The sequence below is a fragment of the Mustela lutreola genome, chromosome 10, assembly GCF_030435805.1.
Source record: "Mustela lutreola isolate mMusLut2 chromosome 10, mMusLut2.pri, whole genome shotgun sequence".
Lineage (NCBI taxonomy): Eukaryota > Metazoa > Chordata > Mammalia > Carnivora > Mustelidae > Mustela > Mustela lutreola.
The window spans coordinates 6,892,612-6,908,641 of NC_081299.1; the positions used below are offsets into that span (position 1 = coordinate 6,892,612).

The 16,030-nt window shown below is 44.1% G+C and overlaps 1 long non-coding RNA gene across 1 annotated transcript in view; it reads right to left on the reverse strand.

The window, feature by feature from the left end:
- LOC131810029 (uncharacterized) overlaps positions 1-16,030 on the reverse strand; it is a 31,361-nt gene that overhangs the window by 12,468 nt on the left and 2,863 nt on the right. Inside the window, exon 2 of the long non-coding RNA XR_009345370.1 lies at positions 8,691-8,764. This is a non-coding gene — a long non-coding RNA (uncharacterized LOC131810029). The remainder of the gene's footprint in view (positions 1-8,690; positions 8,765-16,030) is intronic.

The following is a 16,030-nucleotide window of genomic DNA, read 5'->3' on the forward strand; positions in this document are numbered from 1 at the left end:
GATTTGCAAGACTTGGGCTGCATGAGAAGGAAAAGATATCAAGAAAACTGTGAATTTTTACGCTAAAACAGAAGGAAGAAAGTCAAGGGCACTGCAAAGGCCAGTGTTGGTGCTTGCAACAAGCAGGAACAATTCTGCAATGACTGTGCTGTGTTTCACGGAGCAGATTAACAAGCTGAGTAAATGTAAAAAGGGTGAATAAGTGAATAAGTTGTGGCATACTATTCATGCAATGGACTACTTAATAGCAATAAACGTGAATGGACTATGCAGGCCAAATAAAATAACATGGATGGATTTTGTAATGTTGAACAACAAAGAGATTATAGAAAAGTACTATAGTATAATTTCATTTATAGACACTTCAAAAATGGGCAAAACATATAGTTTATTGTTTGGGGATGCACACATCAATGGTAAAATTATGAAGAAAAGCAAGAAAATAATCATTGTGGAAGTTAGGATGGTGACCCTCTAGACTCAAGGGACACGGTTGTGAAGGTGAGTGGATGACTGTGGTCTGGCAATGTTATTTCTTTGATCAAGGTGGTGAATACACAGGTTTTACTTTATGATAACTTTTGTGCCATATCTGTATGTGTTTTGTATTTCACTAGGAAAGGTTTCTTTCAAAGCAAGAAAAGATATCCTTAGAGAAACAGGCAAGAAATAGGCAAGAGTGCCTCTGTGAGGGGCACCTGGGCGGCTCAGTCAGTTATTTAAGCATCTGCTTTTGGCTCAGGTCATGATCTCAGTGTCCCAGGATCGAGCCCCTGCTCAGCTGGGAGCCTGCTTCTCCCTCTTCTCCCCACATGTGCTCTCTCTCTCTCTCTCTCTCAAATAAATAAAGTATTTTTAAAAATCTTCCTGTGATTATTTGCTCTGCTATTTTACTGTTGGTATAATTTTTCCAAAACAAAGACATATCTCTGTGATGAAGTCCAGTTGAACAGACACATACTAGAATATCATTTGGAAACACGTTTCTCAGAATAGTGCAGACTAGAACTGCATTCTGGAACCTCATTTTAAATATGTTGTCAATGTCAGCTGTACTTAAATTTTAAAAAAAAGGAAAAAAACATGTCAGCTAGAGATAAAAGAAAACAGGTACTAAATATAGCAATGGTTAGCGATGTTCAAATAACATAGGTTAATTTTTAAGTTTTTTTAATGGCTCTTCATACATATATAAAACATTGATAAAACTTGGGATTTTTTTATTGGGGGGGAGGGGCAGAAGGAGAGGGTTAAAATCTCAAGGAGACTCTGTGCTGAGCGTGGAGCCTGATGTGGACCCCAGTCTCACAACCCTGAGATCATGACCTGAGCTGAAACCAGGACTCGGATGCTTAACCAACTGAGACACTCAGGCACCCCAAGAGAGAGATAATTTTTTTTTAAAGATTTTTATTTATTTATTTGTTTGACAGACAGAGAGAGATCACAAGTAGGCAGAGAGGCAGGCAGAGAGAGAAAGGGAAGCAGACTCCCTGCTGAGCAGAGAGCCCAACTCAGGGCTCAATCCCAGGACCCTGGGATCATGACCTGAGCCGAAGGCAGAGGAGGCTTTAACCGACTGAGTCACCGAGGCTCCCAGAGAGAGAGAATCTTAAGCTGGCTTTACACCCAGCATGGAGCCCGACATAGGGCTCAATCTCACAACCCTGAGATCATGACCCAAACCCAAATCAAGAATTAGATGCTCAACCAACTGAGCCACCCAGGTGCTCCAAAACTTGTGATTTCTATGTGGTTGCATAAAATAGAAGTGTACCTTAGGTTTTGGAGTTTACATGATTGACTCACTGTCTTCTAAACAGTTGTATCACCTCTCCAGTGATACACATACACACACACACACACACACACACACACACACTATGCTGAAAGCTGGGGGTGCCAGGAATATGCTCTTTGTCCTTTTGCTCCCATCCAACTTATAACCTTCTAAATGAAACAAGTTATATTTTTTGGGTAGTTTTCTAAATTCAGTGTACAACTTCTTCCTGCCTCTCTTGGATCTGCTGTGACATAGTCAAGTCACATTTGAAGCTCCTGGAAATATTAAGAGAGGAGGGGAAAGAGGCACAATTAGTATTTTTGTTTGTTTGTGATAATAGGTACCTCTCTTCTTTCTCCAGACCCCTCGAATCTGATGTAATGGATTTACTTCCACGTGAGGGGGTGACCTTCCTCTGTGTCCCTTTCTTATGCTAGCTGACACATCTATCAATCTTTTTTAAGTGAAAAGAGAGAGAAAGGTAGGTGACCCATGAAAATATAGCAAGAGGTAGAGTTTCCTTCAGATAACATTTTTCTTTTCAGTTAATAAGGAAATAAAGATAACAAGTTGGTGAGTGGGTTCACCTGATTAAAAACATCCAATCTTATTTTTATTAAATTGCAACTACTCATGGGCGCCTGGGTGGCTCAGTTGGTTGGACGACTGCCTTCGGCTCAGGTCATGATCCTGGAGTCCCGGGATCGAGTCCCACATCGGGCTCCCAGCTCCATGGGGAGTCTGCTTCTCCCTCTGACCTTCTCCTCATTCATGTTCTCTCTCACTGTCTCTCTCTCAAATAAATAAAATCTTTAAAAAAAAATTGCAACTACTCATTAGGTTTTAAAAAATCAACAAAACTCTTTTAATATTAAATTTTAAATATAATATTAATGGGAAGATGCTATCAAAAAGAGGTGGAATCAGTCCATTTGGCTGTAAAATGAAAGTGGGGGTGGGGGGAGCATCTGCCTTCAGCTCAAGTCATGAACCCATGGTCCAGGGATCAAGCCCCACATTGGGCTCTCTGCTCAGCGGGGAGCCTGCTTTCTCCTTTTCCCCTGCTCCTTCCCCAGCTCGTGTTCTCTCTCTCTCGTCCTCTCTCTCTCTCAAATACATAAAATCTTTTAAAAAATGAATCATCATGTTTTAGAATGTGGGTACATACCAATACAAGTTGAGATCATTGTAAGGAGGGCTGATGGGTAGGTTTCCTTCAGAATCCCAGCCTGCTTCAGTGAGTCAGAGCTCCATCCTCCAAACCAGAAGGAATAATCTCTTTTTTCTTTTGGACTTTTAGTGCTTCCCTTAAATGTCTTTTATGGCGCTTACCACGTTCTAGAGTGTGTTACGGTTCTGTATGTATTTTCTCTGACTCCCTGACTGTAAGTATCTAACGGGCCGGGTAAGACCTGGGGTAACCTGATTCTCCAGTCTGTCTTTGTGTCTGGCACAATGCTTTGCCCAGTTAGTGGCTACTGGACGGGAGAATAGATGAGAGACCGAGTCAGTGGCGTTTTCCCCCCTGGCTTTGGCGACCACGTCTGCTGAGTGTATCTAACAATCCCAGACAAGAGGCATGGCTGTGTAATCCCATGGAGATCAAATCCTGAGCCAAGTAAGAGGAATTCTGAATCCGAAGCCCAAGTGAGAGTCAGAATAGACAGATTTCGAATAGTTAACTTTTAGAGGCATTCAGCCAATCATAGGCACTCCCTGTGATCATAGCCAGAAAGGACAGAGAGCTGCCAACGAACAGGAAGGAAAAAAGTCACGCTGCAGCATTTTATGCAAGAAGAAAGTTAGACACCCAGAAAATTGCTAACATCAAGTCAGCAGCAATAGCAAACAAGATCTAGTACTTAAAGGCTTTGTATAAAAAAAAAAATTGCTACTATTTTCCTTTTAAGAGGAAATAGCCTTTTCCAATTTATAAGATAAGGATATGCTTCTTCGGAGGTAAAGAATTCAAAGACACCAGTAGTGCACAGAATCTAGCAGTGCTCCGTTTTCTCTTTACTTTTTCCTAAATCTTCATATTTTTACCCTCTCTACTAATAATTCTTGATAACATACAAGAGATGTTATTATTTCTCCCAATCTTAAAAACAAAATACCTTTACCCACTTCCTTCTAATGTCTCATGTTTTTGTTTTGTTTGCCCAAATCTTCTTGAGAGAGTTGTCTATCCTTGTTGTTATTATTATTATATTATTATTATTTTTAGGTAGGCTCTACACCCAACATGGGGCTTGAACTCACAACCCTGAGATCAAGAGTCACATGTTCTACCATCTAACCCAGACAGGTGCCCCCCATCACATTCTTTCTTTCTTTTTTTATTTTTAAAATTTTACTTAAATTCAATTAATCAACATACAGCATATTATTAGCTTCAGAGGCAATGTTTAATGATTCATCAGCTGCATATAATACTGAGTTCTCATTACATCATGTGCCCTCCTTAAGGCCCATCACCCAGTTAACTCACGCCCCCTCCCCGCCAGCAACCTATAGATAAGAGTCTCTTGTGTTTGCCTCCCTCTCTGATTTTGTCTTATTTTATTTTCCCTCCCTTCCCCGACGATCCTCTGTTTTGTTTCTTAAATTCCACATACGAGTGAAATAATATGATAATTCTTTCTCTGACTGACTTATTTGCTTAGCGTTAATAATACCCTCTAGTTGGGACAGCTGGGTGGCTCAGTCAGCTAAGAATTTTGCCTTCAGCTCAGGTCATGATCCCAGGGTTCTGGGATCCAGGCCTGTATTGGGCTCCTTGCTCAGCAGAAAGCCTGGCTCGATCCTAGGACACTGGGATCATGACCTGAGTCGAAGGCAGCTGCTCAACCAACTGAGCCACCCAGGTGTCCCAGAGTAGCTCTTTAAAAAAAAACAACAAAACTTTTTGACGTATTTTTCATACTGTTTTCCAGAGTGGCTGTACCAGCTTGCATTTCCATCAGCAATGTAAGAGGGTTCTCCGTTCTCCGAATCTTCACCAACATTTGTTGTTTCCTGACTTGTTAATTTTAGCCATTCTGACTGGTATGAGGTCTTATATCACTTGGTTTGATCTGTATTTCCCTGATGCCAAGTGATGTGAAGCACATTTTCATATGTCTGTTGACCATCTGGATGTCTTCTTTGGAGAAATGTCTGTTCATGTCTTTTGCCCATTTCTTGACTGGATTATTTGTTTTTTGGGTGTTGAGTTTGATAAGTTCTTTGTAGATCTTGGATACTAACCCTTTATCTGAGAAGACATTTGCAAATATATTCTCCCATTCTGTCAGTTGTCTTTTGGTTTTGTTGACTGTTTCTTTTGCTGTGCAAAAGCTTTTTGATCTTGATGAAGTCCCAATAGTTCATTTTTGCTTTTGTTTCTCTTGCCTCTGGCGACATGTCTAACAAAAAGTTGTTGCCACACAGGTCACAGAGCTTGCTGTCTGTGTTCTCCCCTAGGATTTTGATGGAGTCCTGTCTTACATTTAGGTCTTTCATCCATTTCTTTTTTTTTTAATTTTTAATTTTTTTTTATTGATGTGTAATGTATTATTAGCCCCAGGGGTACAGGTCTGTGAATTGCCAAATTTACACACTTCACAGCACTCACCATAGCACATACCCTTCCCAATTTCCATAACCCAACCACCCTCCTCCTACCCCCCTACCCCTGCTCACCCTCAGTTTGTTTTGTGAGATTAAGAGTCTCTTATGATTTGTCTCCCTCCCGATCCCATCTTGTTTCATTTATTCCTTTTCTACCCCCCAAACCCCCCACGTTGCCTCTCAACTTCTTCATATCATGGAGATCATATGATAACTGTCTTTCTCTGATTGACTTATTTCGCTCAGCATAATACCTTCTAGTTCCATCCACGTTGTCACAAATGGCAAGATTTCATTTCCTTTGATGGCTGCGTAGTATTCCATTTATGTGTATACCACATCTTCTTTATTCATTCTTCTGTTGATGGACATCTAGGTTCTTTCCATAGTTTGGCTATTGTGGACATTGCTGCTATAAACATTCGGGTGCACGTGCCCCTTCGGATTGCTACGTTTGTATCTTTAGGGTAAATATGCAGTAGTGCGATTGCTGGGTCGTAGGGTAGCTCTATTTTCAACTTTTCGAGGAACATTTGGGTCTTTCACCTATTTCAAGTTTATTTTTGTGTGTGGTGTAAGGAAATGGTCCAGTTTCATTTTTCTGCATGTGGCTGTCCAATTTTCTCAACACCATTTGTTGAAGAGACTGTCTTTTTTTTTTTTTTAAGATTTTTATTTATTTATTTGACAGAGAGAGGTCACAAGTAGGCAGAGAGGCAGGCAGAGAGAGAGGAAGGGAAGCAGGCCCCTGCCGAGCAGAGAGCCCGATGCGGGACTCGATCCCAGGACCCTGAGATCACCACCTGAGCCGAAGGCAGCGGCTTAACCCACTGAGCCACCCAGGCGCCCCGAGACTGTCTTTTTTCCATTGGACATTTTTTCCTGCTTTATTGAAGATTAGTCGACCATAGAGTAGAGGGTCCATTTCTGGGCTCTCTATTCTGTTCCACTGATCTATGTGCCTATTTTTGTGCCAGTACCACACTGTCTTGATGATCACAGCTTTGTAATAGAGCTTGAAAAGTCTGGAATTGTGATGCCTCCAGCTTTGGTTTTCTTTTTCAGCTTTCCTCTGGCTATAAGAGTTTTTCTGGTTCCATACAAATTTTAGGATTGTTTGTTCCAGCTTTGTGAAAAATGTTGATGCATTTTGATAGGGATTGCACTGATGTGTAGATTGCTCTAGGTAGCATAGACATTTAAACAATATTTGTTCCTCCAATCCATGAGCATGGAATGTCTCTCCAATTCTTTGTGTTTTCCTCAATGTCTTTCATACGTGTTCCATAGTTTTCAGAGTACAGATCCTTTACTTCTTTCGTTAGGTTTATTCCTAGGTATCTTATGGTTTCTGGGGCAATTGCAAATGGGATCAATTCCAATTTTCTCTTTCCTCTGTCTCATTGTTAGTGCACAGAAATGCAACTGATTTCTGTGTATCCTCGCATTCTTTCTTGAGCGCACTCCAATTCAGGTTCCTGCCCATCATTCCACCAACCTGCACTGTAGGTCACCAAAGAACTGCTTGTTGCTAAATTCAGTAGACAGTCTCTGTCTTCATCTCATGGGATCAGCAGCATTTGAAACACTGGATCACTCCTTCTTTCTTTAAATCTTTGCTCACTGAACTTAACAAGGCAGTTCCCTGGTTTTCCTCCTAGTCAAGGCCAGTCCTTCGCAGTCTCCTTTGCTGCACACTTAACCGCTCTTGGCTTCTTAATGTTGGCGCCCCAGGGCTCAGGTGGGACTTCCTCTTGCTGTAATCCCCCCGTGGTGACTGAATCCCATTTCATGACTTTACATTTATGCACCAAGACAAACAACTGATGTCCCTGGTGCGGACCCCCCTCCCCCAAAATTCCATGTCTGTTACACCCAGCTACTTACCTGACATCCTTGCTTCACATTTTCATACATAGCTTAGCTTTAATACAGCCAAAACTGCACCCATTATCTTCTCCTCAATTCTATTCTACCCACAGCCCTCCCGATCTCAATGAATGGCAACATCATCCCATAGTTGTAGGCATCCTTGACCTCTCTCTCCTCTATTTCATTCTCACATCCACTCCCAAATTCTGTTGGCCCTTCCTTCATAATATATCCAGAATCCAACCACCTCTCCCCACCTTCACTGCTGCCACCTTGGTCTGAGCCCCAGCATCTCTTCCTTGGACCATTGCTCTCACCTGGATCATTGTGCCTTTTGTATAACTGGTCTCTGTGCTCTTTCTCTTGCTCCTCTCCTGTCTATTTTCCACCTGGCAGAGTGGTCCTTCTAAAACCTAAGGGGATCATGGGGCACCTGGGTGGCTCAGTGGGTTAAGCCTCTGCCTTCCTCTCAGGGTCCTGGGATCGAGCCCTGCATTGGGCTCTCTGCTCAGCAGGAAACCTGCTTCCCTCACCCCCTCTGCCTGCCTCTCTGCCTCACTTGTGATCTCTCTCTCTGTCTCTCTCTCTGTGTCAAATAAATAAATAAAATCTTAAAAAAAAAAAAACCCCAAAACCTAAGGGGATCAGTTCACTCCTCTATTCAAAACTCCAGCAGCTCCCATCTTAGAGTCAAAAGCCACAGATACCATCTTCTACTTGCCCTAACACTCATTCTGCTTTGGCCATAGTGGCCCTGCCAAGCTTAGTCCTGACTCAGGGCCTTCCGTTCCCTCTGCTCTGAATGCTCTCCCACCGGTACCCACTTGGCTCACTTCTTCACTCCCTTCAAGTCCTTCAAATGTTACTTGCTCTAACCATGCTACTTAAAACGGAAACACCCAGCTCCAGCATTATTCCCCGTTTCGCATCTATTTTAACCTAGGACACTTATCACCTTTTTAAGAGACTGTGCAATTTTTAAAAATATACTATACAATTTATTTACTTATTGTCTGTCTCCCCACTATAGGATGTTAGCTCCACAAGGGCAAGAATTTTTTGTTTTGTTTTGTTTTCCCACGGACATACCTCTGTACCTCATCAGTGATCAATAAACACTTGTTCAAGAGTCATGTACTTTTCTTGGTACTGGAATTTTAGCAATAAACAAGGCAGGCCAGGTCTCTGACCTCCAAGGATTTTCATTCTCTTGGTGGAAGATAGTGTGGGGAGGAGGGAAGGCTATAAATAAATAAGCAAATGAAATGATTTTCAGATTTTGATTAAGTGCCATGAAAGAACTAAGTGGGATATAATAAAAGGACTGAGGGAGAAAAGAAGCTGACTTAGGAGTGGCTGGTCAGGAGGGCTGGCTCATTCATCCTTAGAGCGTAAGCCCCATAAATATTCCCACCTTGCCTACCTTGTTTAGAGTGGTGATGGGATTTTCCAGGCTGGGTGGAGCTTCTCAATTTGGACCCTGATGGAATCTAGGACCTAGGTGTTGGAAAAGTAGAGATTTTTAAAATCATCTTTAAAAAAAAAAAAAGATTTTATTTATTTATTTGACAGACAGAGATCACAAGTAGGCAGAGAAGGCAGAGAAGAGGCAGAGAGAGGAGGAAGCAGGCTCCCGGCTGAGCAGAGAGCCGGATGCGGGGCTCGATCCCAGGAACCTGGGACTATGAGCCCGAAGGCAGAGGCTTTAACCCATTGAGCCACCCAGGCGCCCCTAAAATCATCTTTATCAGGAGCCATGGGTGGCTCAGTCAGTTATGCATCTGACTCTTGATTTCATTTCAGGACTTGATCTCAAGGTGGTCACTTCAAGCCCCGCATTGGGCTCCATGCCCAGTCTGGAGCCTACTTAAAAAAAAAAAAAAAAAAAAAAATCATTATGACTGACTAATAAAATAAGGTAAAACTTTACCCCTAAATAAGAAACGCTAATGTTAAATGAGTCAGTGGCGCACCTGGCCAACCACAGGCGTCCCTAGAAGGACAGCGCCTGCCCCAGTGTGCTTATTTCCTGCCGGCGAGCAGACCAGCATTTCCACTCCATGCAGGCAGGCGAGCACTAGGGTATTGGAGGAAGAGCCACGTGGCACTGAATCCAGCATCTGCAGTTGTCACTCCAAATTCAACAAGCAGCTGACTTCTTCCTGCCCTGGGCGACTTGAGACGATAGAGGGCAGCTGGAAAGGGCTCTCACATTCTGTCTTCCATGGAAACGTAAGTGTTTCCGGCAACAGGGAAACTCCGATTCCCTGCTGAGGGGAGGGAAGTGGAACTGAGGACTCCAGCTGTGGCCCTCTGGATTCACAGCAGCGTTGGCGAGAGGCCAAGCTTCCCCGGGCTCCTCCCACCTGCGGGGGGGGGGCGATGCTCCTTCAGGCCCATTCCTGCAAGAGGTGGGGTTTTTCCAACCGACGACTTTGGCCCATCAGCTTGGCCAAATTCTCTCAAAACTGCTCTGCAGAGCGAGCCTTTCTACTCTACTCGATGCTACTTCCTTTCTGATGAGGGAGCAGAAGGCTAGCTGAAGACAAAGCATACGCTGAGCCCCTGCCACCTCCCCCCGCCCCCCACTCCTGGGAGGGACACGTGTGGCATTCTTCCAGGGATGTCCCAACTACATGTTAGCAGCCTTAACTTGACAATGCCAAGACCTCTGGTATCTTTTATTATTATTATTATTATTATTATTATTTAATTTTTTAATGTTTTATAAAGATTTTATTTATTTATTTGACAGAGAGATCACAAGTAGGCAGAGAGGCAGGCAGAGAGAGAGGAGGAAGCAGGCTCCCTGCTGAGCAGAGAGCCCAATGCAGGGCTCCATCCCAGGACCCTGAGATCATGACCTGAGCTAAAGGCAGAGGCTTAACCCACTGAGCCACCCAGGCGCCCCAGAAGACCGCCCCAGAAGACCGCTGATAACTTGTGGTATCTGGTAGGTCGGTCCTCGTTAGCATATGAAAATTCTTTTGAAACCTCCCTTTTCCTTACTCCCCCCTCCCCCGCAGTATATAATCACCATCCTCGAGACCTCGGTGCAGCAGCTACTTCTTCTTTTTTTTTTTTTTTTTTAAAGATTTTATTTATTTATTTGACAGACAGAGATCACAAGTAGGCAGAGAGGCAGGCAGAGAGAGAGAGAGGGAAGCAGGCCCCCCGCAGAGAGCAGAGAGCCCGATGCGGGACTCGATCCCAGGACCCTGAGATCATGACCTGAGCCGAAGACAGAGGCTTAACCCACTGAGCCACCCAGGCGCCCCTGCAGCAGCTACTTCTGCCCACGGTTCCTGTCCCTGTGCTTTATTTAATAAACCACTATTTTGCACCAAAGGCATCTAAAGAATTCTTTCTTGGTCATGGGCTCCGGACCTCAGCCCACCGAACCTCACCTAGATTCCCAAACCTCATCCCTCTCCGCTCCCCATTCCACGGGAGCGGCGCCACGCGCAGTCTGAAAGCTCTCCTCACCTCCTGTACCCACCCTGCACATGCACTTCCCCAAATAAACCTCTGACACGTCGCATTCTATCCAGGGGTCTGCTTCTCAGAAGACCCACACAAACATGCATGGTGTATGTACGATGCAAGGTGCTCAATAAATATTTGTTAAATGAATTAATGCATAAATGAGATGACCTTTGAGCTAAGACCGGAAGAATGAGAAGGAACCAGCCATGCAAAAAGCCAGGGGAGGAGTTTTTCAGGAAAACAAGATGCAGAGTACAAAGTCCTCTAGGAAAGAAAGAGCTCATCTTAGTGAAGAGCAAAAGCCAGTGGGGTTGAAAAAAAAGGGAAAAGTGGGGGCGCCTGGGTGGCTCAGTGGGTTAAAGCCTCTGCCTTCGGCTCAGGGTCCTGGGATCGAGCCCCACGGCGGGCTCTCTGCTCAGCAGGGAGCCTGCTTCCCTTCCTCTCTCTCTCTGCCTGCCTCTCTGCCTACTTGTGATCTCTGTCTGTCAAATAAATAAAATCTTAAAAAAAAAAAAAAAAGGGAAAAGGGAATGTGGTATAAGATGAGGCAAGCAAAGCAGAGGTGACCAAATGCTGTAGGACCTTACAGGTCATGACAAGGAGCTTGGGTTTCATTCAATGAGCAATGGGAATCGCTGAGGGATTGTGAATGAGTTAAAGGACAGGATCTATGACTTAAGAAGGTCATACTGCTTTCTGACGTGCAGGTTGAAAAGGGACATGAGCAAAATAGGACCAGTGAAATCGCCAGACAAGACATGATGGTAGCTTGGGTTCTAGGGTCACAGGGGAGTTGGAGAGAAGAGACGGTTAAGTTCCTGAGCCTCCGGAGCACGACCACCTCGAATCTGCTGACAGACTGTGTGAGGAAAAGGAGGAGTCGAGGATGATGCCAAGGTTTTGGGCTTGGGGCCCTGGATGGCTCATGATGACATTTGTTCTGGGGAAAGAGGAGAGGACAGGTCTGTGGAGACCATCTACTAGGCAGCCCAATACGAATATCAATATGCAGCTGGACATGGAACTGGGATTCGGGGAAGAGGCTTTGGCCATAGCTATATACTTGGCACTTAGCATTGGTACATGCTCTTTAGAGCCGCGACCCTGAGACTTAGGGGAGGGGCGTCAACAGAGAGGAGGGGGCTCAGCACTACACCTTATGGCCCTACAACATCTATTTATTTATTTATTTTTCTAGTTTTCCTATTTATTTATTTATTTATTTAATGGCAGAGAGGCAGGCAGATCTTAAGCAATCTCTATACCCAATGTGGGGCTTGAACTTACAACCCCAAGAGTAAGAGTCATACGCTCTACTGCCTGAGCCAGCCAGGTGATCCTCTCTAGTATTTAAAAGTCTGGGGAGACGAGGCAGCAAATGAACCTGAGGAAGAGCTTCTGGGGGAAAACCAGAGTGTGTGGCTCTGTGTGTTGAGCAAACCAAGTGCTCACCTGGGTTGGGGAGGCCAGTGAGTATCAGACATAGGAATGGAACTAGTTTTGGCCTCATGGAGGTCCTTGGTGCTTCTGACAAGAGGATTTTCTCAGAACGGTATAGGAGTAAGGGAGGGAGTGGGAGTAATAAAAGATATCTTTTTTGAGATGTTTTATTGTCAAGGAGGCAAAGAAAGAAGGCATAGTTCAAAGGAGGCGTAGAGCCAAGGTAGGTTTTTTTGTTTGTCTATTTGTGTGTGTGTGAGAGAGAGAGAGAGAGTGTGTGTGTGTGTGTGTGTGTGTGTGTCTGTGTGTGTGTGTGTAATGGGAAGGGGCAGAAGGAGGCAGAGAGAAAATCCCAAGCTGGCTCCTGCAACCGAAGTGGAACTCGATCTCACTCCCCTGAGATCACGACCTGAGCTGAGATCAAGAGCCTGTCGCTCAACAGACTGAGCCACCCAGGTTCCCCAATTCTGGTTTATTTAAAGTTCATCTTCCTACGGCAGATAATGTGTCCAGCAGGGAGGGAGAAAGTGATGGTGCAGAACAAAGGGAATAAATCGTGGACCAAAGTCCTTAAGAAGGTGGAAGGGGAAGGAATCCAGAGTCCAGGTGAAGGGCTTGGTCTTTGATGGCAGCAGGGAAAATGGAATACACTGACAGACGTAGGTAGCTTTGTAGATACAAAGGGAGATCACCTCGGAGCATATCTAGCTTTGCAGATCATTAGGGAGCTACGTTTTGATCCAGAGAATAGTCTCTGTCCTGGCATTTGAATAAATGCTGCACTAAAAGATTATAAGTTCCAGGAAAAGTAAAATAAAACCCTTACACAACCCCTCTCCCTTTACAAAATAACAAAATCTGCCCACAGTATACCTTTATTCTGTTTCATGTTTCAGTATGTCCTACGGTCTCTCCTTTATCTGTTACTGGCATTAAAAAGTATTTTTGCGGGGCGTCTGGGTGGCTCAGTTGGTTAGGTATTGGACTTGATTTCAGCTTAGGTCTTGATCTCAGGGTTGTGAGTTCAAGCCCCACACTGTGCTCCACATTGGGCATGGAGTCTATTTAAAAACAACAAGTATTAGGGCGCCTGGGTGGCTCAGTGGGTTAAAGCCTCTGCCTTTGGCTCAGGTCATGATCTCACGGTCCTGCGATCGAGCCCCACATCGGGCTCTCTGCTCAATGGGGAGCCTGCTTCCCCTCTCTCTCTGCCTACTTGTGATCTCTCTCTCTATGTGAAATAAATAAAAAATCTTAACAACAACAACAACAACAAAACAGAACAACAGGTATTTTTGCTTACTTCCAGGTAATTCTAAGAACTAATTTGTCTTGGGCCCTGATGCTTGGTAGTTCCCAAGGGAGGGAGACATTATTTTGCATGATCCAAAGGGGCTGATGTAATGCTCAAATGAAAGACACTGAACAAAACAATGAAAATATGGGGTAAGGATCAGGGACACCTCTGGGACCCTGTCATTTACGCTACAGTGGGAAAGCGTCCCTTAAAGGAAGTGGTAGAACTCCAGCACTTAGGTTAAAACACAAATGGAAAAAGCACAAAAAAACTGTATTCATCCTATAAAACACCCTGGGAATATAGTGGTATGTGACCAAAGAAGTGTCATCTCTAATTTTTGCGATTCTACAAAATTATATTGGCAGGAAATATTGCAAAGCCGAAGAAAGAGAAAGGGAGTAGAGTTCTCTTGTAAATGGTAAAAACATAGATACTGTGTACTTGTAACACAGAGAGATACTTGGGTGGCAGGGCAAGAGTTCAAGGAAAGGGGCACCTGGGTGGCTCAGTCAGTTAAGCGTCTGCCTTTGGCTCAGGTCATGATCCCAGGGTCCTGGGATTGAGTCCCATGTCAGGTTCTCTGCTCACTGGGGGGTCAGCTTCTCCCTCTTCCCCTCTTCCTCCGTATTCTCCCTCTCTGTCTCAAATAAATAAATGCAGTCTTTAAAAAAAAAAAAACTATTAAAAAATTTTTCAAGGGAAGCAAGATTTCTAATCATTTTCCTGTTGGACATGGGGCAGGCCCTTTAACCCTAAAAGTTTTACTTTTTCCACAAAACAGGAAAGGTAGTTTTTATAATATTTCAATATTGTTATGGACTAAATATTTGTGTCCCCCAAAATGCATATTGAAACCCTAGCCCCACTTCATCAAAGTGATGGTATTACAGAGCTGACCCTTGAACAATGTAGGGGCTAGGGGGCACTAACCACCACCCCCAGTCTAAAGTTCATGTACAACTACTGACTCCCCCAAAACTGAACTATTAATAGAATCCTTCCCAATAACATAAACAGTTGATTAACATACATTTGGCATGCTATGTGTATTATATGCTATGTTTTTTTTCTTTTTTAAGATTTATCTATTTATTTATTTTAGAGCGCATGCAGAGAGCTGGTTGCAGGGTTTGATCTCAGGAGCCTAAGATCATGACCTGAGCCGACATCATGAGCCGGGTGCCCAACTAACAGAGTCACCAAGGCGCCCCTACTGTATTCTTATGATAAAGTGAGCTAGAGAAATGAGGTTATTAAGAAAATCATTAAGGAAGAGAAAATACACTTAACAGTGCTTTCATTGAAAAAAATCTCCGTCAAAGGGGACCGGCACCGTTTGAGTCCTTGTTCAAAGGTCAGATGTACTTCCGGGAGGTAATTCGCATTAGATAAGGTCATAAAGGTGAAGCATTCATGAATGAGGTTAGGGCCCTCATAAGAGTCAGTAGAGAACTTGTTCTCGCTTTCAGCTCTCAGTCACATGAGGATACCGTAAGTCAGAAGTCTACACCAGACCGGATCACGCTGGCACCCTGACCTTGGATTTCCAGTCTCCAGAACTGAGAAAGACATTTCTGTTGTTTCTAAAGCCACCCAGTCTGTGGTGTCCCATTACAGCAACCCAAACTGGCTAAGACAACATCAAATGATTCAACGTGCCTTGTATAAGTGAATGTTATATCAAAAGTGAAAATGACAAGAGAAAAAAACAGATAAACTGGACTACATCAAAATAAAAACTTTTGTGCTGCAAATGACACCAGCAAGAAAGTGAAAAGACCACCCACACAATGGGAAAACATGTTTGCAAATTGCAATCAGACCCGTAGGTAGGGCAAGGGGCATGAGGGGATGGGCCAAGTGGGTGAAGGGGAGTCGGAGATACAGGCCTTCAGCTATGGAGTGAGTCACAGCAACAAAACGTACAGCATTGGGAATACAGTCAGTCCTGTAATGGCATTGCATGGTGACAGGCAGCCGTCACACTTGGGAGCACAGCATCACGTTCCGAGCAGTCGAATCGCTGCATTGTATACCTGAAATCAAGTACCGCTGTGTCAGCTGTACTCAAAAAAGATTTGCAAATTGCACATCTGATAAGGGACTGGGATCTAGAACATGTAAAGAACTCTGACAACTGAAAACAGGAAAAACACAAGTGACTCAATGAAAAGTGAACTCTGTTTGGCCAAAGAAGATAGACAAAAGGTTACTTAACACAAAAAGAGGCTCAATTTCATCAGCCCTTAGAGAGCTGAAAAGCAGAACCACAATGAGACCCCAGTTCACACCTACGAGTGTGGCTGTAATAAAAAAGACAGGAACAAGTGCCGGAGAGGAGGTTATAAATGGGATGCTCATCCATCGCTGGTAGAAATGCAAAATGGGGGGCACCTGGGTGGCTCAGTGGGTTAAGCGGCTGCCTTCGGCTCAGGTCATGATCCCAGGGTCCTGGGATCGAGTCCCACATCAGGCTCCCTGCTCAGAGGGGAGCCTACTTCTTCCTTTCCCTCTGCCTGCCTCTCCTCCTGCTTGTG